Raw genomic sequence first — 22,374 nt, 5'->3', positions numbered from 1 at the left:
TAACACCTGGGGACTCTTTGCCAGATGGCAAAAGTGTCCTCTGCTGTCCCGGGGCCACAGGCCCTTCCTTTACATTGCACAGCAACACTTTCCTCTTCCAGCTGGGGACCCTCCTGGGTAAGAACTTTGCCTGACTCCATTTCAAGTGTCACATTCCCACAGCTGCTTGGTGGCTGGAAGGAGGGGAGGGAAGGATGGAGGACGGCCCAGGAGAAGGAAAGGACCACTGAGCCCTGAGTGAGCAGTGCAACCTAACTGTCCCTTCAAATCAGTTCTCGGCTGGGGCTCTCTCAAGTTTCTCATCCTCCCTCTGCCCCGGTCTCCTTATGGGTAAATGAGGGATTATGATGCCATTCATTTTGCAGGGCTCACGGGCATTAAGTGACAGTGTCTATAAATTGCTAAGCACAGGGCCCAGCACTTACAGAGTACGGCGAGTATCCGCAACTGTTGGTATATAAGAAGTAATGACAGCGAAGCTCCTGTGGTTGAGTTAGGTTGGGGACACAGAGTCCAGCCCAAGAAGCTTGTCTTTCTTCTCTCTCTCCTGGGACTGGAGAGTCCTTTTCTCCCTCAGCATAATAGAAGTCCATCAGTGGGGATCATGGAAAGGCGTCTGGCACTGAAATCAGACTTGAATTCTATCCACAGATTCACTATCTGTAAGAAAGTTGCTCACCATCTCTGAGTTTCAGACCTCAGCTGTAATTTAGGGATTAAGTACCCCCACCGGCCAGTTGCTGGGAGGATGAAATACAGAATGCCTGCAGTGCTGGACACTTAGCAGGCACCACGAATTCCTCTCCAACCCAGATGCACACCCACCTTCTCTTCTAAGTGCACAGTAATTTATTGCTATTTTCCAGAAGAGTAAGAAAAGCCCTACTTACCCAGCCGCAGAGGCATTTGACAACACAGAGCCTCATTTGGACAGGTGAGATGGTCCTTTCTCAGACTTGATGGACAGCATTAAGTACCTGGGGTCTCCAGACATGTCAGGCTGCCGCCAGCACTGGGGACAGATTGCAGTCTCCTGGCACTGCCCCTTCCAGAGGCCACGTCTTTAGCAGACAGCAGAAAATGCAAATCAAGCAATGTGTGGCCTTCAAAATGACTTTACCAATCATCTGACTGGGAAACTCCGGGATGGCTGGCAGAGAGCAAACAGGAAAAAGAGAAAAGCCCACAAATCGCCAGCACAACTTTTATAAATGACTCAAGAATGACAGCCGTCACCTTTCAAATAAGGTAACAACTGGCCACACAGAGAAAGAAAAATTCCAAACATGGCTTGCAATGCAATTGTTGCCTCCTGAGATGAGGAAATAGAGAATTTTAGAGACATGTCAGCAAAGATTTCTGACTTCTTGGTCCTCCTGATTTCTTCCTTCTCAAAAAAAAAAAAAAAAAAATATATATATATATATACACACACACACACGCATACAAATGAAGTCTGAAGATAAGTTGTAAAAAGGAAGTACAGAAATGGGGAGTCAAAGAAATGGTGAGTATTCATTCCAATTCACTAACTTTTTCAATGATTATATTTTCCTTTTTTCCTAATTAATTTTTATTAGGAAACATTCTCAATGTTTTAAAAAATAGAATGAACAATAATTCCCATTCATTCACCAAACACTAACATCAATATCAACAGTTGTACTGTTGCATCTCTGCCTTCATCCACTTCTGCCCCATTTTAAGGAAACTCTCAGGCATGAAGTCATTCTATATATTTCACCGATAGCCCTTTGCTGAACACCTCCTATATATGCTCACCACAGGGCACACAAAAATGAATGGAAAAGAGACCTTGCTATCACATAACTCATTGTCTTAAAGGTGGAAGCAGATCTGGCACATGTAAAGTTGGCATTTACAAAACAAATTTATATGAAATATTTAAACAATAGATACTACAGAATGTGAACTACACTAAGCATGTTCTCAATGCTTTATAATATTGTCTTATATGATCTAGTCCTCCTAACAACATGGTGAAGTAGGTAATGTTTTTATCCCAGTTTTACAGATGAGAAAACTGAGGCACAGGGAGGTTGAGTATTTTTAACCAAGATTGCACAGTTAGCTGGGATGCACCAAGTGCTATTAGAGAACAAAAAAGGAAGTAGATAATTGTATCAGGGGCTCTGGAGAGATGAGTAGAAGTTCCTCATGAGCAGAGAAGAGAGTGTGAGCAAAGGTCCAAAGAAAGAGAGCTCAGTACACAAGAAAACGATCTTTGGAGACAAGACAGGAATATCCAGAAATGGAGCAGGAAAGGCCACTGAGGTCAGACTCTGAAGGACTTCTGTGAGACATCCCAAGAAACGTGGACATTTCTATGACTTCTGGATGGCCAATGGAGATTAATTAGGTAAATAGCAAGATGAAGCTCTATTAGAAACATATCTCTGAAGACTTTGTAGAAGATAGAATATAAATGGGGAGTATAGAAGACTTATGAATGTCCAGGCAAATTGATCAAGTCTTTGGAAATATGAAAATAATTGAACTTGTTCCTTTTGTGTTGCTATAACAAAATACTTAGGGCTGGGTCACTTCTAAAGCAAAGAAGTTCATTTGACTCACAATTCAGGTGACTGGAAGGTCCAGACACCTTGATACCAGTATTCTGGTGAGGGACCTCCTTGGTTGTGTCAGACTATGGTGGAGGAGTAGCAGAAGGGACAGGAACACTGAGTGGCCTCTCTTTGTAACTACCTGTTCTCACAAGAACTAATCACAGAGGACCTGACTCACTCCATAGCAAAACTCAATCCATCAAGAAGGGTGGAGACCCTGGGGACCAGATGGCCCTCCATTAGTCCCCACCTCTTAGTATTCTAACACCTTGATTCTGGCACCCTGGGATCCAAGCTTCTAGCACATGAATCTTTTGGGGACAAACCATATCCAAATCATGACATGATGCTAAATGGATCTTCTATTTCTCAGAATTTTGGCAGAATCACAAAACTCTGAACAATAAAGAAAAGGTACTACAGATTGTGAAAAAGAGTTTCTAGGTACATCAGCGAAGAACTCGCTAGGAGGTGGCCAAACCCATCAGAATTCTTTAGACCCTCACTCACCTCCAGTCTGTAAATAAGAGCAACCTAGAAATTTGCCCAGGATTTCTTTGCAGAACAAGAACTTGGGGAAGGGATATTCACCTTTCCCCAGCCAAGAATGGAACTCAGTGACCCCAGGATTAATAGGGGACCAGAGCAGTGAGAACATCCTTAGGAGGCGGTGACAGGGATGTCTTAGAGTTTGTTGACCAGAGAGGACAGCATCTGGCTTTAGCTCTGGTGCAGACTCGGCTGGAACTGCAGAGCTGGAGAGCGTCAACAGAGTGGTCTGGAAACTCAGGCCCCCGCAACCCCAGGTGCCAGCCAGCCTGTGGGGCCTGCAGTTCTCAGAGGCAAGGTGTTACAGGTGTGCTGCCAGAAGCCCAGAGTGGGAGTTAGAGTCCTCACATGTCAGCGAGAGTCCTGGTCAACCATGCAGCCTGAGAGTGGCCTGAAAGCAAGAAAGTGAAGCAGAAAAGAATGCAGGCCTTGGGCCTGGCCGCTTCCCCTGGAAGGCCCACTTACAAGGCTGGGCGCTGCTGACCTCAGCTGCTGTCTGGGAATCAGTGTGATCCACCATTCCCAGCAAGAGGAGAACAGGGCCGCCGCCTAAACTGCATGGACCATACCTGCTCTTCTTCTGGAGTCTGGAATTGTGCTATGGGCCAAGCAGAGGCCACTTGTATACCAGCTCCAAGTAAAACCCTGGATGCTTTGTCCCTAATGAGCTTCTCTAGTTGGCCACATTACACGCATGTTGTCACAACTCACTGCTGGAGAACTCAGCAACGTGACTTCTGGGAAGGATACTCGCACGCCTGTATATGGTTCTGTGCCCCAAGGGTCTTGTCCTTCTGCAGATCTTACTCAGAATCCTGGTGCTGTAATCAGCTGCAGCAGTGAGTACATTACCCACCCAGTCCTCTGATGCTCCAGTGAAGTTTCAAAACTAAGGTGCCTCCAAAGACCCAGCCATTGTCCCCTGAGAATAGCAATGCCAGCACTTGGGTACCTGCAACGATGTCACATTTGACAGCCTTGGTCACATAATGCCATTTTTAGGCTTTAATTTCTCACTTTTCTCCTTGAGCTGCTCCTGGAGAAAGTAGAAGCAGCCAGGGGAATGGGGGAGGATGGAAGAAAGAGCAAAGGGAAAAAGGAGAAGCAACTGAGGAAGTCCGATGGAAAGTGAGCGCTCCTCCCCTTTCACAGATCAGAAGGGTACCGTTCTGGCCTGAGCCGGGTGGGGAAGCAAGCAACAGTCAGGTGTTAAACTGATGCTTTTCATATCTGAAAGCGAGACTGTCACAATGACAAAGTAACTAGAAAGGACAAGAAAAGCCATGTGATCTGCCTGACATGGTACCGAAGTCGTGCATTGTGTTAGGGGACACCCTTGGCCAGACTGTTCAGTAGAACTCAAACTCACAGTCTGAATGCAAACAGGTGTTCCATGAAACCACAGGAAGCACACAGGTAGCTATGACCATCGGGAACAAAAAGAACATGGACTGTGAACTTTAGCTCTCTGATTTCCTACCCATGGAATTTAGGGAGAAGTTTCTTGATCTCTCAGACCCTTGGCTTCTGCCTTCAGAAGGTGTGGGCTTGAATTCCAAGCTCCACACGAGTCACTCTGGGAATAAACAAGACACATTCTAGGTGCTCGCGTGAACTCACCGCCTACACTTCTTGGCCATCCACTGGACACTGCCCTCTTTGGAGTTTTAGAGTCCTGGAAAAGTGTGATTTTGTGGGTTGAAGGTTTCCGTGCTCTTCTTTTGTTTTGGGGCTGGAGTCCTTGCCTGACTTTGCAGACTTGACAGGTGGTGAGCCTGGGATTTCTCCCCAGGAGATCCTCTTCCTGGCCCTCCTCCTGCAGCTCAGCTGGGAGAGGTGACTCTCGTGCTCTGCTGCTGTCTCCAGCCCCTTGGGAGTATGGGACACCGTGTGTCCTGTCACCCATCATGGGACTATTATTTTCTCCGAGAGAATTCGGCTTCTGTGCCCTTTCTTGCTAATATCACTGTGGCGACAGGTGGAGTTTTATTTTTTCCAGTAAGAGCAGACATCTTCACATCCTTCTAAAGCACATCTCGGTCCATGTCTTGGGTAATGCGGATATGCCCAAAATTCCAAGGAGGGAAGTTATTGGGGTCAAGCAAAGCAAATAACAGGAGAGGCTCTCTCTAGGCCAAGTGGCATCAGAAGCCGCCCCTGCAGCCACGGGTGTTTCTGAGAACCAGAGGGCTCACGAGCCATCCACTGGGCTGCAGAGCTCAAGAGAGCCTGGCTCGCTCCAGCAACTGCCGGCTGCTCAGCAGTTCCTGCCAACAAGAGTTGGAAATGGTTCTTGGGTTTCCCTCTGATCTCCATGCACTTGTGGTCCTGAGGAAGTTTCCAGAGCACTGGAACAGACACACTGAGAAGACACATCTTGACCAAACTTTATCTTCGTTTTCTCTGCCTTTCATTTTCCCCTTGTGAGGATGAGGAAGACCGAACAGACCCAAGGTCCTCATCCTTGGCTGCACCTGGAATCACCTAGAAGCTTTAAAAAATACAAATGCCCAGGCCCTGTACTCATCAATTAAATCCCAACCTCTGGGTATTTGTCAAACCTTTCCAGATGATTGTTAAGAGGAAGCTAACAACTGGTTAGATGATGCTTGTGGCTATTTCTACCTCTGACATTTATTTTACACCTTTTTTTTAAAGTGTATCCATAATGTAGCAATAAAACTGGCTTCCTATACCTCTCATGAAGAGACACTTAAAACCTGAGGTTTCTCCCTTCCTTCTTTTGTTCTCACTTTCTTAAACACCATGTTGGCAGACAGAGAGCTTAACCTACTTAATTCACCTGTTGGTCAACTGTTGAAGCCTCCCATCCAAGATAATCTGGTATTTTTTTTTGAAAAGTATTGCAAATATTGCTGGAGTACCTGCCTCATGGCCAGATCTTCAGACCACATCTCGTCCACACTGAACACGGCGTGGACCTTAACTTGAAGGACAGACAACAAGGACCATGAACAAACACTATTCCAAACCTATCCAACCCCTTTCTTCCTACAGCTCCCTGGGGTGACAGATTCAGCTCTGTAATCTCAAATCGCATCCCTGCTCAGCAGGCTTTTGATTTCTCTGCGCCATTTACATTTTTCTCTTGGGTTTACCACACCCTCTTCCCACACGGAATTTTGAGTAAAACTCTGCTGATTATAGTGCATCCTGCGATTTGGGGAAGGAAAACCTCTCTAACCGTCCCAACCCTGGAAGACCCTCCTGTCCCAGTCAGCTACCCTCTCACCCAGCAGCGGTACTGACATTCGGGCTGGATAATCATGTTTGCAGGAGCGGGCGTATATGTACGTTGAAGGATTTTTCACCTTGTCTCTGAGTTCTACTCACGAGGTGCCAGTAGCAACCTCTTCCCCAAGTTATGACCATCAAAAATGTCTGTAGACATTGCCAAGTATCTGCTACAGGACAAATCACCCTGGATGGGGCCCTGTTACTTCGACTGAACACAGTGTCCCAGTGCCTGCGAGAAAAATGGTCCGGTAAGCTTGTCAGTGTAGGACACAGCCAGCATGAGATCCCATCTTCCAAAGGAAGGGCCCCAGCTGAAAAGGAAACCGCTTCAGGATGATCAGCTGTGTCAGTTCCATTTAATTGTAAATTTGGACAGGCTCTGTTGAGTGAAGTACAGAATGTTCCTCGCCTTGGGCGCTGATATTGTATTAGAATAAAAGCAACCTGAGAGGCATTTGTTTTTTTTGTGGAAAGGCAGTACATGGATAAATCTATGCTCTTCGGATTGTTTTGAATTAATGTGGAAGCTAAAAATAAAGGGTTCTCTCTTCTTTGGGTGAGCTTTGATCTATTGTTACCTCTCCCTTTTTAGTATCCTTTAAAGGCAGTTTTCATTCAGAGACTTCATCAGGAAAGCAGGCGGACTTCAACAGTTCCACTAGAAGCCTGCTTTGCTTTCTGCGCTCAACCCCACGTCAATCAACTGAGCATCTCTCTCTCCTTGCCTACGGTCCCCTTAATGCCCCTGGGGAGTAGAAGATGAATGAACCAGGCTGAGGTAACCGGGACAGGCATGTGATGTGAGGGCGGCAAGTTTGACTGACATCCTCCTCCTGCGTTGAGGTTATTGGATGATGGTGATAGAATTACCGCAGTCACAATTCACATGCGCCCTCGAGGAAGGGACACAGAAGAGAAGTGTCCCCCATGGGGGCAAAGGGCACGATCCAGAAGCCTCGCCTCCAGTGTGGTCATTAATAATGAAGTCCTCTGACAGCAGTCTGCATTTCTGCAATTGCTGAAATCCACACATAAAAGATAAGTGAGCTTCCATTATCACAAGACCGCCAGGAGTTCCGTGTCTGAGCATTAGTATGCCAAATGGTTATGGGAGCAAGTGTGGCAGGGAGCAGGGAAAGAACCTCCCCTGAAATGATCCCAGGTCTGCCTGTCAGGCCTGCCTTGTGCTGCTCTATGAACCCATCTGAGATCCGCTTCCTCGTGTGAAGAATCAGAGTAATGGAGGACGTTGTGGAAATCTGCTATGGAGAGTGCCTGTCGGAATGCTCGGCCCCTGCGAGGCCCTGTTCCCTACCTTCCCTCCTCCTCCCTCCACCACCTCACCATTGCCATCGTCACCACCATCATCATTTCTTAGATGAACTAGACAGCGGGTGTGGGCAGGGTTCCACTCCATTTGTGAAAAGGATGATTGTAGTTATTCTTCCCGTCAGACATTTGGAAGAAGAGCCTTCTTCCCAGGCTAATCAGTTCTACATACAGTGGGGAATTCTACCGTGGTCTGGAGTTTCCATGGCTGAGTCACAAAGGCTTAACTCAAAGATCCAGAAAAGACAGAGTGGTCGTGGGAGAGGACCCTGTGATCCTCTTCCTTTCCTTCCCTTGAACAGCCCAGGCTGTCATTTCATGGACACTGGAGATCCACTGCTGTCCTCTCCCTTCCAGCCTGTCGTTCAGCTTGGGTTACAGAAGCATGTGAGTTCATGGGCAGGTCCCTGACCGTGAGGCACATGCACATGGAATCAAGTTCTGATCCTGCCACTGAAGATGCAGGGGGCCCTTAGTATCTCTGAACTTCAGTGTCCTATTCTGAAAACAAGGATAGAAGAGTTCTTTCTTTACAGAAGATTATATTCTGGCTTAGTTTTTACAGGAGTATGTGACAAACTCTAAAGAGAACTGGTGAATTTGGCAGAAGTTACCCATCAACTGAAAATACTAAAATCTTTAAGATGCTGATGCAGCTTCAGGTCAGAGTTTTGAGCTCCAATGAAAGAAGACTCCTTCCCTTCTTTCAAGGTAGTGGCCACAGTACTTAAAATTGATGGCGCTCTGGAGGGAAGATGCCCCTAAGATATGAGTTTAAATGTGGCTGCTCCCAGGCACAAGGATAAGGACGTCACAAGTCTCCAGGAAGGCAATCAAAAAGGCTTATAGGATCAGGAGCACCAATGCCCTGTGTCAGTTCATGAAACACAACCCAAGGTATCCCTGGACCAGAAAGGGAGGATTAGGAAGGAGGTTTCAACAGGGAGGATCGAGTGGGAAACAACTGCTTTCGTGTCCATAAGCATTCTTTGATATTTGGGCTGGTGTGCTGTGAGAAACAAAGATTAGGTATGAATTTACAAATTATTTCTCCTTGCCATGATCAAGAAAATAGGTAAGTCTAGCAATGTCAGAAGAGAAGAATTCTGTCAAAGAACATTCACTAGGAATGAGGTGTCCAGTTCACCTGCAGTGCTGAGAATCATATCTGACCCTCACCTATGAAGTCAGTACTTGATTCTGGTAGTAACTCCATGATTCCTCCATCTGGAACCTGGGTCTGAGGTTCTTGTGATACAAATAAGTGCACAGGTTGCTGCCGCCCCTCCTCCAGTCATCTTGCATCTAAAATCTCCCTGCCAGCAATTAGCCGAAAGCACGCAGAGTCCATTTCATTCTAACATAAAATTTGGTGCTTTCTGTCCTCTCAACCAAGTGCAGCTAATGCATCTATCTTCCCAAAGGAAAACAAAATATGCTGTAGGGAAGTCTGGCTTTAACCAAAAGATGACATGCACCTTGCAAAGCATTCCACCTCCATAGAACAGTGGTCTGCCTGCCCAATTATACACTCGAAATGCTCACAGAAGGTTCCCTGGTGCCCAATGGGGAATGGAAAGTAAAACTTTACTACTGCACTCTTCAGAGACTTTGGAGACTCATTTGGAGTGTGTGTGGGAATGAATTTTAAACACAAGACTGTGCTTACTGAGTTTGAAGCAAATTGGGATCTTGACCACAAGGGATAAAGGTGGCCAATCTCATTTGAAGGCTGTGTGCAGGCAAATGAGCCAGTGTGCTCTTGGTGGGACTACGTTCTCCTGCTGTCAGAGCCCCAGAGGAGAGGAATGATGGACTTATCTTCAGGGCAGCATAGGTCCCCAAGAAATGCTGGCAGCTACTTTCCACATCCAGAATGATGTCACTCTCTGGGTCTGTGACCCTGTGATCCTAAAAATTACATTTGTGATGGGTTCACAAATGATAGAAGTAGGAATTACCTAAGCTACCCATTCTTGAGCACCTGCCATATGCTGGGAAGTATTAATAAGTCCCTTCTGTGTTCTTTCTACCTTTATCTATATAGAGAAATGCACATACATATGTACATGTAGTTTGACCCAAAAGGATTCATGAGATTTGCATTATCATCACCATTTTTAGATAAGATCATTGAGATTCAAAGAACTTAAATAATTTTACCTTGATAACCTGGGAAAAATGGAAAATTTGCATTTAAATTCTGATCAATCTAAATCCAATACATCTTCTACCATTTCATCTTTCATGAGCATGTAATAAATATGGGTATACTTACAGCAACATAAAGTGATAAAACTTCAAGTAAGATATAAGGTCAAAGTTCCTTTCTAAATAATCTGAATGGTTTAGTCAGTGTAGTGTTTGATTAGTGTTTTCTAGAAAGATCCACAAAAGAAAAGCTGGAGTCAGTTTCTTATAAGCCAAGCTTTAAAGGACAGCATTGTACCCCAGAGTCTGAGGTGAGATGCATGACAGGGCGTTTCCTCCTAGGAACAATTTAGGATCTCGCTACTCAAAGTCTGGCCCATGGACCAGGGCATTGGCCTCACATGGGAGATGTTCAGAATTTCAGATACTGCTCTAAACCTGCTGAATCAGATTCTGCCTTTTAACAGGACCCTGGAATGATTCTCATCTATATTAAAAGTGTGAGAAGTACTAACTTAGGGCCTTGAATTGGGAACAAGAAGGGAGATTGATGAGTTCACACAAATCTAATTTCCTGTTATTTATAGCAATTTCCTTTCTGGCTTTAAGGGAACATGGCATATATGAATGTGACAATAGTTATTGAAACTTGACTCTCAGGCACCGTATTGGCACTTTACATTTATTATCTTATTTAATTCATCTAACACTTCTATAAGGTGGATAATCTTTATTTTTAGTTTATGGAGGAAGAACTGTTTACAGAGGATCAATGAACAAGCTGCCACTCTGCTGTTAAGTAGTGAGTCTGGGAACTAGCCACAGAAAGTGTGACACCAGGGCTTACGCTGTGGCATTCTGAGTGGCCTGCACTGCCTCTCTCACTCAAGTATGAAAATCCAGGGAGAGGCCAAGGGAGCATCGAGCTTGGGAAACTACAGTTTCAACAATACCCTCACCATACACAGGCACATGCCCAGTTATCAGGTCTGCAGAAAGTAATTTAGCACTAATCAAATTATAATGTTGGTGGATTTGCTAAGAAGTAAATTAGGCAGTGATCAAGCAGCATCCATAAAAATGGGACAGATGGATATCATTCACCTCCCATCATGACACATTGACACAGATACATCACCTACAGAAGATTCTTGTCAAAAGTAATGCTTAACTCGGATCAAATCAGAAATTTGCAAACCCTAATTGAGAAACATTCTCCAGAACAACTTGCCTATGCTCTTCAAAATGTCTGTTTCCTGAAAGGAAAAAAAGAAATGCGGGAAATGACTGCAGATTAGAGGAGACTCGGTAGACTCACCCACACGGTGCACTTGACTGGGTCCTAATAGGGCTGGTGGTCATTGAGACAACTGCAGAGCAGTTACTGTGACAGATGGGAACATCTGAATATAGATAGTCTTTATATTAAATTATAGATTGTGTCAGTGTTATTTACCAAGTTATTTGAGGGTAGCCATCTAATTTTGGCTGTGTAGAAGAAAGTTCTCGTTCTTAGGAGATGTGTGCTGAAGAATTTAGGGTTGAGGAGCTGTTTATACATGCAGCACCTTCTTAAGTGGCTCAGATTAAAAACAAGAAAAACAACTGAAATCAGGTATGGCCAAAGGTTAATTTATAAATCTAAATCAAATAGACATGGGTGTTTGTTGTACTCCTCTTTGAATTTCTCTATAGGTTTGAAACTTCAAAATCGATGATATAGAAAAATCAACTCATGCTGATTGAATGCTATTTTAATAAAATAATGCCACTTTTGAGGAAGAGAAGCAGGACGGTGTGTGGTGGGAAGGAGATGCAGGGATGAAAGGCTGGGGAGAACTTTAGGGCTGGAAGACCAGGAAGGGCCGGTGACCTCGGGAAGCTGTAGGCAGTTTCCCTGCTCATGAACATCCTCTGCATGTGCTTTGCAGTGGACAAAGGAGGAAGAAGTTGAATTCACATAGAAGTTATTATTGGCTTTGGTGTGTGGGACAGCAATGCTGCGCCAGCTCCATTAGGTAGTCGACACTAACTGGAGTCACAGGAATCCCCCCAAGAACATTTTGAACCAGTCTCCTCAAGCATCCTCTTGCCTCTGTCCAGAAAGCAGTTGGTTCTAGGATGTCGCATTGTCCCACTGGTCCCCTCATGCTTACCAGCAGGTGATTGGACTAAGATTAGACACCTGAACTAAGTGGGGTCAATCAGATCTCTCTCAAACAAAACAAAACAAAACAAAACAATGACAACAAAAAAGCTACTCTCAAACATTGAGAAAATGAGTCTGTTTTAAAGATGCTATGCCAGAAAACCAGGTAGGGTCACAGCAAATATGACCAGAAGCAAATTAAGGTCATGAGAGAGCAGAGATCATGACTGTACATGAATAGGTGGTCATCTGCAAAGAAGAGACTGGAGCAGGTGCATGAAGAAAGATGGAGAAAGACTGAGAGTCCCTAGAGCCAGAGAGAGTGTAGGAGTTGCCTCGACCGAAGAATCCTTAACTCCTGTCCCCATCAGCCTGCCGTCCTCTGCACCCCACCCCTCCCTGGAAATCCTCACTCCCTCTTCTCTTTGAACTCCTCAGGTATGAACTGTTGGGTAGCCTTCAGTTCCTTTAATGTCCTCCCCCTCCTCATTTCTCTACTGACTGTGACTTGCACCATCTCACTTTGTTGGAGGTCCTGTGACCCAAACCACCTCCTCTTCCAGAATATTGGACCTCACACACTCAGTCCTGCTCTGACTCAGTCTCGTCGTCCCATCTCTTCCTACTGGACCCAGTCCAGTAGATGGGACCCAGTCCAGTTGATGGGACCCAACCCAGTAGATGGGACCCAGCCCAGTAGATGGGACCCAGTCCAGTAGATGGGACCCAGTCCAGTTGATGGGACCCAACCCAGTAGATGGGACCCTTGTGGAACCAAACCTCAGTTCACAGACTCAGTCTCCAGACATGAATCACCTTTTCTCTGGCCCTTGAGTTCCTTTTACAGGTAATATCCCCACGTCCAAACTTGTCATCCCTCCTGCTCTTTTCTACCAGTCTCGGTCCCTGCCTGAGCTCCTACAAATGGCAAAGTGATGGAGTTTACTGTTTCTTTTTCTGTTTTGTTAGTATGTAGACAGGTGGGATGTCTGTTTTGTTTTTAGCTCCTGATTACCTCAGGGATTCTGGAGGGACTGGATCAGGGCTACACTATTTGATTATATTATACAAGTAATACTTGTTCATCATAGAATTTGGGGGGCAAAATGGAAAAGAGAAAAGAAGAATAAATAAAAAGTATCCAAATCCTAATTCTAAGACCCAGAGATAAATCTTATTGCTATTTGGGCTTCTTTCCTTTCAGATTTGGTTTTAAAAAATCAGATTACATACCCTTTGCCATTTATAACCCTCTTTTGTCATTATTGGCCAGTATTTCCTTGAAGTTTAAAAAATTCTTTAAATATTATCTTACTAGCTGTATGATATTCCATTATGTATGATATTCCAGTTATGTGAAAATGTGTGAATATATAAAACAGTCTGGTCAGCACCTCCCTAAGGTTGCACATGTTGGCTGCTTTAATTTTTTGCTAACATAAGCAACTCTGAGATAAAAAACTTGTGTTTGCTTTAGATTCCTCATGCAATTGACAAGCCTGACGTCACAAGTGCTTTTGCAATTGCTCTGTGCTTCCTCCTCTGGTAGGAAAGGTCTCCCCTTGCACAGCCCCTTCCTTACATCTCTGTTAATGCTGCTTCAGTGTGGATGCTTTCAATCATTAAAGAAATGGAAACTCACCTTTGTACTGTCGAAGGCTAGGTGGGCTGAGCTTTTCTCCTCTGTAACTGGGTCTCAAATGGAGCAATTACATCAGTTATGCATCATGTTTCCCTGGATGATAATCCCTTCTCTATTTGTTTTTTAACCTGAAGTGATGTCTTTTGCTATCTTGTGAGTACGGAAAGCTTCGTGCTGGGTATGGCTTGTGCCATATCTGAGTTTTGCCAGTTCTCCCCAAACTCAGGGTAAGGTTTGAATGGTTCCATACCTAAAAGAGGAAAAAAAAGTAAGTGACTTATATACAAACAGAGATTCTGGTTGAAAATGAAAGTAACTAGCATGGTCATTTTGTAAGTGACCCTTTGCTGTTATGTCTGGTTTCAGTTTGGTTCTGTTGTAATGCAGTAGTTTTGGAAAGAGTTGAAAGGTGAAGAGTGAGGTAACATGAGGTCTAAGAGACAGAGACTTTTATTCCTTAGATCATTCGGTGGAATTGCAATGATAACAAAGTCTCTGGCCTACCAAGATTGAATTCTGTCTCAGTTTGGGAATCATTTGGATGCAAAAATTCCGTGTCGCTATCTATTCATATTCAATATATCACAGCTACTCAGTAAGTCCCTCCAATGTCTGCCCAGCTCTTCTCTGGCAGAAGTTTGGTTCTTTTTCTTCCAAGTTCTAGATCAGAACACTTTGCCTGAGTTCCTAAGAAAGGGAACAGACACAATGGGGAAGTCTACTGACTTAGTTAAGGTTGCATTGAGTTAGAACATACAATTTTACTCCTCTTGAAAATGCCACATAATTCCACTGTCAGACTGACTCTAACCTCACCTTATAAGGGATGAATGTCACCCAAATTTAACTCACTCCTAATCTTTTGTTCCTCATCACACGATGTTCACACTTCATTTTATAATTGTTAATAGTAGAAATCACTATATGTGTGTGCAGTTTTATGTCTTAGAGGTGCAATGGTATGCCAGAAGGGCTTGTACCAGCTCAGAGAGTCAAACTGTTCAATGGTGAGGAATGTTTGAGGTATCTGTGAAAAGTAGTCATTTTATATGAGATAAACAAAATTAAATAAATTATCTTTAAAGACAAGGGTAATAAACATCCAAGCTCATCACTTCCTGTTTTATCATATTTTATTGCTACCTGTCTCCGGGGGTTGTTTGCACCTATTGGATGTGCATGGGAGAGATTCTGCTTATCTTTTCCAGCTTGCACAAAAGGTGCCGCATTTATAGCTTGAAACTGGCCATAGCAAGAGTATTTTTTCTCCTGAATTGGAAAATGTTATGTATCAGGTCTTTCTCTTTAATGCCCCCCAAAAGAGAGAGTCATTCTCCAACCTTCTTTGGCTCACTAGAGCACAGCAGGTGTTTCACTGGTGAGTGGGAAGGGCATGTGGCAAGAGCTTGGGTTTCAGTCAGAGAACTTGTATGCCTGTCCTGGCGTGTCATTTACCAAATCGAGTTTTTCCAATCCTCAATTTACTTATCCACAAAATTGGAAGAATATTTGACTCTCAATATTATTTTGGTTTGAGCCAGGTGCTGATGGCACCTGCCTGTAATCCCAGAGGCTAAGGAGGCTGAGGGAGGAGGATCGTGAGTTCAAAGCCAGCCTCAGTAACTTAGCAAGGCCTCAAGCAACTCAGCAAGACCCTGTCTCTAAATAAAATACAAAAGAGGGCTGGGGAGTGTATCAGTGGTTACATGCCCTTGGGTTCAATCCCCGGTACAAAAAGTATATGTATATATTTTGATTTGAGATACTGACAATCGGATACGTGCCAAGCATTTTTCAAGGTGTTCTGTTATGTCAAAAAGGTCTAATAAATGCTAAAATTATTTTTACTACTAAAGTTCCTGTGAATTTGACGTATACATGTTAAGCATAGTACTGAAGCTTTATCACGCATGTCTTATGGGAACGGGTAGACACCTTCCCTTTCTATGGTAGAGAGAACTGTGATGCAGCGGTGAGCAACCAGTGTCACACAGACACGGAGGCAGGAAGGAGAGGGGAGAGGAGGTGAGAGAGGCAGCCAGGAGCACACTGGCGAGAGCCTCCAAGCCCCACTGAAAAGCTGGAATCAAAGTCTTACACTAATTAGCAACCACTGAAGGTTTCAAAGCAAGAGATGACTCTAATCAGACTTGTGTTGAGACAGATGATTCTGGCACCATTATGGAAATGAAATGGAAAGCCAAAACCAATGAGGAAAGCCAATCAGGAAGCAACTGTTTGGTCCAAGGGAGAGACCATGGTGGTTTAAATTAAGGTTGAGCAGCAGAACAGAGACAGGAAGCAATGATAGGGAAGGGACAGAGGAGAGATCCCTGCCCACAGCAGGCTGGCCACCTGCCTGACCCCTGCAGACAGTGGCTGGAGTCAGTACCCTCAGAGTTCAAGCTATCATGAGGTTTGAGAAGTAAATTCACTTCCTTCTTACTGAATTCTTGACGACCATGATGATCACTGAACGGCAGTAAAAAGATAATAATATTAAGCACTTTTTATACAGTAAAAAAAAAAAAAAATGAAGTAAAAAGGCAAGGACAAATAAGAATATGTTGCCTGGAACTCTCTTAAATTGGAGTTGGCCCACATTTTCTGTAAAGACCCAGATAGTGAATACTTTAGTCTTTGAGAGTCATAAAGTATCTGTCATATCAACGCGACTTTGGAGTTGCGCTGTGAAAGTAGACATGGGCAACAGTTAAATGAGTGAGAATAACTACGTTCCCATGAAACTTTATCCATGGATGCTAAAATTTGAATTTCACATAATTTTCAGGTGTTAGACAATGTTATAACTATTATTTGTGTATTTATTTTTTTATTTTTAGTGATTTAAAAATAAAAGTGAAATATAAAACACTTTTAGCTCACAGGCCCTACAAAATGCAGGGCCTAGGCTGGACTTGGCTCATGGCTGCAGTTTACTGATCCTCTATTATCACCAGGAAGATCTAGTTTTGTGCAAAAGCTCACGGGGAACCATTAAAATAAAATTACTCTTGAAAAATGGGTAAGACCCCTGAGCACACTGAGGGTCAAAGATGCATGGGAGAAGTAGATGGGACAAGCAACAACCTCATCCTTGAGACTGGAGAAACAAAATAAAATGGGCTGCAGAAATTCCTTCACCCAGAACTGCCACAGTCTAACACAACTGTGTGACGCCTCTTCTTTCTCTACCATTTTGGAAGTTTGTTTTGAAATGAATACAATTTGGAAATAAACCTTAATTAGGAATTAAAATTCAGAGAGAGAAAATGTGGACTGGGGAGGAAGCTCACGGGAAGAGTGCTTGCCTAGCATGTAAGGTCCTGGATTTGAACCCCAGCACCATTAGGAAAAAAGTAAAAAGAAAAAACAAATTACATATGCAAAGAGAGCAAGTTGGCTACAGAATGTCCAGTGGGCTTAGCTGAGTTCAATCTTCAGGCCCACAGATTGCAAATGTCCTTTGAGTATGCCTCCCAAGGGACTCCTGTGTTGGGGGCCTGGCCCCTGAGATGGAGAGACCTGTGAGAGATTATTAGACCATGGAATACCATGATGGAAGACATTTATTGATACATAGCTCATGGGACTAGGTTAGCTCCCATGTAACTCTTTTTACACTAGAATGAGCCTGCCTCTTCCTGCTCTCTTGCTTCCACTCACAAGGTGGTCTCTCTCGCACTCTCTTCTGCTCTGTGATGCCATTCACCATGCTGTGATGGAACTAGAAGATCCTCATCAGAGGATGAACAAATGGAGATGCCTGGTCTTAGATTTTTAACCTTCAAAGTTATGAGTGAAATATACCTCTTGTCTTAATAAACTACCCAACCTCAAGTATTTCATAACAGCAACAGAAAATGAGTAAGACACTGGTAAACCACAGAGATAGAAAAAAAAACCCTATTGTTAGTCTTTAACAAAACAGTTTTAGTAGAAGAGTCAGATCTGAGATGAACAAATTTCACTCTGATTTAAAAAAAAAAGAAAAAGAAAAAGAAAGCATGTATTTTGGAAATGACACATTTGGAAACCTATTGATGGTTTGGAAGGAAATCCACATGTTGATGATTAGGTAGGAGGACCATGGATCCAAAAGAAAGAAAGCAGTTCAGAATGGAAACCCAAGAAAAAAGTCACAGTCAGTTTATCTCTGTTATTGCTTTTGTTTGGCGGTCCAGGAAGGAACCATAGGTAAATTATGATCGGGTTTAGCAAGACAGAAGCAACGGCTCTCCTGACATCCTTTTAGACTCAGTGGGAAAGTGCTCATAACTCCTGGGTTGTCTCTGGTGAAGTGGGGAAATGGCTTTCCAGGGCAGTGCTCCCATGAGGTTTTACCCTCTGGGAGAGGAGAAAGAGGCATGGGAGAGAAGAGGAGGAAAGAGGCAGAAAGAGGGAGGTGGAGAGGGGAGAAAAGATATTTTTGAAAACACAGAGGATTTTGCTGACCACACAGATTTTTCTTTTCTTTTTTTCTTTTCCTCTTTTCTTCTTCTCTCCTCTCCTCTCCTAACACTCTAGACTCAACAGGCACTCCAGAGTACTTGCTGGGAGCACAGAATCTGGCATTTCCAGATCCTAAGCTTTCGTTATTCAGCATATCAGCTTGCAAAGGCAAGTCCACTGAAGGAACTGACCCAGGGAGAGCTCAGCTCCCCAGAGGGGCTTTCCCAAGTGTTTCTTTGCTCTCTGGCGCCCCGTAATGTGCGGAGGATGCACACTTCCCAAGGGTCCACCTGGGGATGACTCGCAGAACCTGGGCTTGGTGATGATTGACAGGTACCCTGATATACCATCTTTTGCACCTTCAACGGGAGCACTGGATTTGAAGCGAGGAGACCAGTGTTTGAGACCCAGCTCTATCACCTACCCCCTATGATCTCAAGTAATCACTGTCCTCACCTTTGAAACAATACCTCATGGATGGGACTTGTGAGAGAAGCAAGTGAACGAGGAGTTAACAGAATGCTATGTTGGCTATGAAATTTTTTAGAGATTTAAAATTTGTATTGGTATCTCTAAAGTTGCATTTAGTGAGGCTGTTGACTTCTAACCCTAGGGCTTGCTGAACTCTCCATAGGAATGTATGTGGTCTCGCCACACATCATACCACTTCCTGACAGACTCTCTGAATTGTGGTGGGCTGGAGAAGGCAGAGGGGAAGCAGAAAGATGACAGAAAGGTTGGAAGGCTGGAGGTATGATCCTCACTCCAACATCATAGTGACCTTGGACAAAAAATACCCTATCTTAAGACCTCACCTCTGGGTGGAAGATTAAAATGATTAACTGCAGAAATACCCAGCCTAAACTTCATTTCTAGGTTTTCCTTGGGCTACCTTTTCCCTTGCTTCCCTCTTTCCTCCACTTCCATTTTGCCACTGATGCTGCCTCTACCTTCGTGTTTTTATGTGGTCTTGGATGACCCAATCAGAATCAGCAGGAAAGCTAGTTAGAAACGCAGGTGCATGGGCCCAGCCCAGATTTACTTGGTCAGAATTTTCTCCCTCCCCTCCCCTCCCCTCCCCTCCTTCCCTTCCCTTCCCTTCCCTTCCCTTCCATTCCCTTCCCTTCCCTTCCTTTACTTTCCCTTCTTTTCTTTCTTTCTTTCTTCTTTCTTTTTTGTTGACTGTGTCATTGGTATTGTTATGCTAACAAACTCTTCAAGTGGTTCATGCATTAGGATTTGCAAATTTCCAACTAGGATTCTTCAAGAAGACAAGGACCAGTTCTTTTTGATTACATCTAAATTCCAAACACTTATTATAATGCCTAGCATTCTGTTAACACTCATTGAACTTTTTGACTGAGGCAGTTAATGAAGCAATAGACGAAATCTGGGATCTACCATTTTGGTCCCTTCATTAAAAGTGGCTACCCCTTCCCTCAGAACTTGCTGCCGCAGAACTCCATCTGTAAAACCAAGGTCACAGCAGTGGCTGAGGAGCAGAGTGTCCGTCCCTCCCACATGGGAGGATCTGTGCAAACATGTTTCCTCTGTGGGTCATGGGTGGAGAGGTCTTTTGAACAGGAGAGAACTTTGGTGTCCTTCAGTAACAACTCCCAAGAAGTTTATCTCCTTTAATTCCCAACATGAAACCTCCAATTTTGATCAGAGATAAAGGATTCTGGTGCCCTTGTGAATATCTGGAAAGATAAGAAGGGCCTAGGAAGCATTCACAGATATGGTCAAGATTGGCTTTGGGGTCAGTCTGCCCTGCATTTCTAGCTCTTTGGCTCTGCAAAAGTGAGTATATTCCATTTCTGAATCAAAACTTTGACTCAGTGCTCATAAGTTGTTTTTGTAGTTTTACTAATTAAGTTTTGGGACCTTCCAGTTTTTCCAGTGGATTTAATCCCTTATCACTCAGATCCACAACCCTAAAATTTCATTCATTCATTCATTCATACATCATCTAATATATAGTAAACATTTATCAGATACATGATACATGATACATGCACATGGTACCAAGTGCTCAGAGCACAAAAATAAAGACGAAACGCACTTAAGGAGCACACACTGCAGTGATGGAAAGAGATTCACTTTAAGAGATTGTTTTATCAAAACCAAAGGGGGTGAAAGATGTAATAAGGGCAACTGAGAAATAGCAGGAGGTTAGAACCTTACCTGAGTGAGCCGGGGGAGCTGGCAAATGAGAATGGCCTCTTTATATATTTATTCCTTCATTCTTCCAGCAGATATTTATTGAGTACCCACTGCTGTGGTCTGAATATTTTTGTCCCCTCAAATTCACAAGGCATAACCTAATTCCCAATGGATGGCATTTGGAGGTGCTTTGAGAGGTGATTAGGTCATGAGGGTGGAACCCTTGTCAGTGAAGTTGGTGTTCTAAGGAGACCCCAGAGAGCCCCCTTGCTCCTCCACCAAGTGAAGACATAGTGAGAACAGCTGTAAGCCAGAAAGTGGAGTCCTTTGACAAGTCCACCAGAGCCTTCGTCTTAGATTTCCCAGCTTGCAGACCATGAGAAATAAGTTTCTGTTGTTTATGAGGTTAAGGTATTTCATAGATACCTGCAAGTGCCAAGACAACCTGGAGTCTTCGGAAATATGGCCTCAAATATCTTGGAGCTTCAGTGGATCCACCTAGTGGTCCAGTGAGAATGGATTCAAAGGCATTGATGGCGGTTCATCATTGTACAGCGATCCCCTGTGATCCATGGATTCGGTTACCTGTGTCCAACTGCGGTCTGAAAATGCTAATGGAAAATCCATAGATTAACAATTCACAAGCTTTAAAACATTCACCATTCTAAGTAACAATATGAAATCTCACACCATCTTACTCCGTTCTGCCCAGAACATGAAAAATTTTGCTATTCAGCATATCCACAATATATGCAGTCTGCACTGGTCACTTACCAGTTATCTCTGTTATCGGATCTACTGTAAGAGTATTTCAGGACTTGTGTTCAAGTGATCTTTTTTAACTTAACTTTGGCCCTCAGGTGGGAGTGTAGTGATGCTGACAATTTAAAACGCCAAAGAGAAACCACAAAGTGCTTCCTTCAAGTGAAATATCCAGAAAAAAAAAATCATATGCTCAGGTTGATAAGAATTAAAGTTCAATAAGATATTTTGAGAAAGACAGATCACATTCACATAACTTATATGGGATAATGTTATTATCATTGCTGTATTTTACTGTTAGTTTTTTATTACTGTGGTTAATGTGCAAATTAAACTTCATCACAGGTATGAATGTATAGGAAAGGACAGTTACACAGGGTTCTGCAGTCTCAGGCATCCACGAAGTCTTACAACGTGTCCCCCATGGATAAGAGGGACTACTGTGTCTCTCCTTTTTCTCCTTCTGCTACAGGGCAAGGGCTCATCACAGAGCTGAGGCAGTCACTGTCACTGGTTCTTGTGATCACTCCAGAAAGCTTTCAGACAAGTAGCTCAGAGCAACAGGCATGAGTTTATTATAAGGAACTTTTAAAAAACAGAAAAGGGGACACTCTCAAGGGAGAGAGTGGGTCCTCTCAGAGAGGAGAAGGGCAGCATGACCCTCCTGCTCTTCAATTTTTTTGGGGGGGTCCCAGAGAAGTTTCCAGGTCCTCCTCTTGACTTTTGGATGGATAACCTGATGGCACCAGACTTTCAGGTTCCCACTGCACATGATGAATGTCCAGGGCCACTCTAAGTCACTTCAGCCCATGCAGACCAGCTCTAATCGGAACCTGTTCTTAACGATTTTATGGTTAGGGGGCATTATCCTTATCTCCCTGACTTCTGGAATCCAGTCTGTATGAGGATTACGAAAGTCTTTCTCTTCAGCGTAGCTTGTCAGGGTGGAACCTTTTGGGTCTGCATTTCTCCTGCAGATACCAGGTTTGCTGAGGAATGGAACATGTCCCATTGACTTAAGCCAGGAGGGCAGGACTGCAGGTAAATTGCTTTTTGAAAGAAAGCATGTGGGGGTCAGCATAGTGGCCCCAGTTTACAGAATTATTCCCCTAAGCTCACGTCCCCATGGCTCATGGCTGGCTGTCACTATCACTGCCTCTCATTGGGTAGCCATAGTTACCTCTTCTGTCCCTCTTCTGCTGGGTGCTTCTCCACTGAGAAGGAAATGACCATTTTTATTTGGCAACTTGCTAATAGAGACTCTTTCCCAGATAGCCACACACATGAGGTTTTAAGAATTTATAAATGAAACCAAGGGCATTGAAGGCAGC

This window comes from Sciurus carolinensis, chromosome 1, assembly GCF_902686445.1.
Source record: "Sciurus carolinensis chromosome 1, mSciCar1.2, whole genome shotgun sequence".
NCBI lineage: Eukaryota > Metazoa > Chordata > Mammalia > Rodentia > Sciuridae > Sciurus > Sciurus carolinensis.
This window is presented reverse-complemented; position numbering follows the sequence as displayed.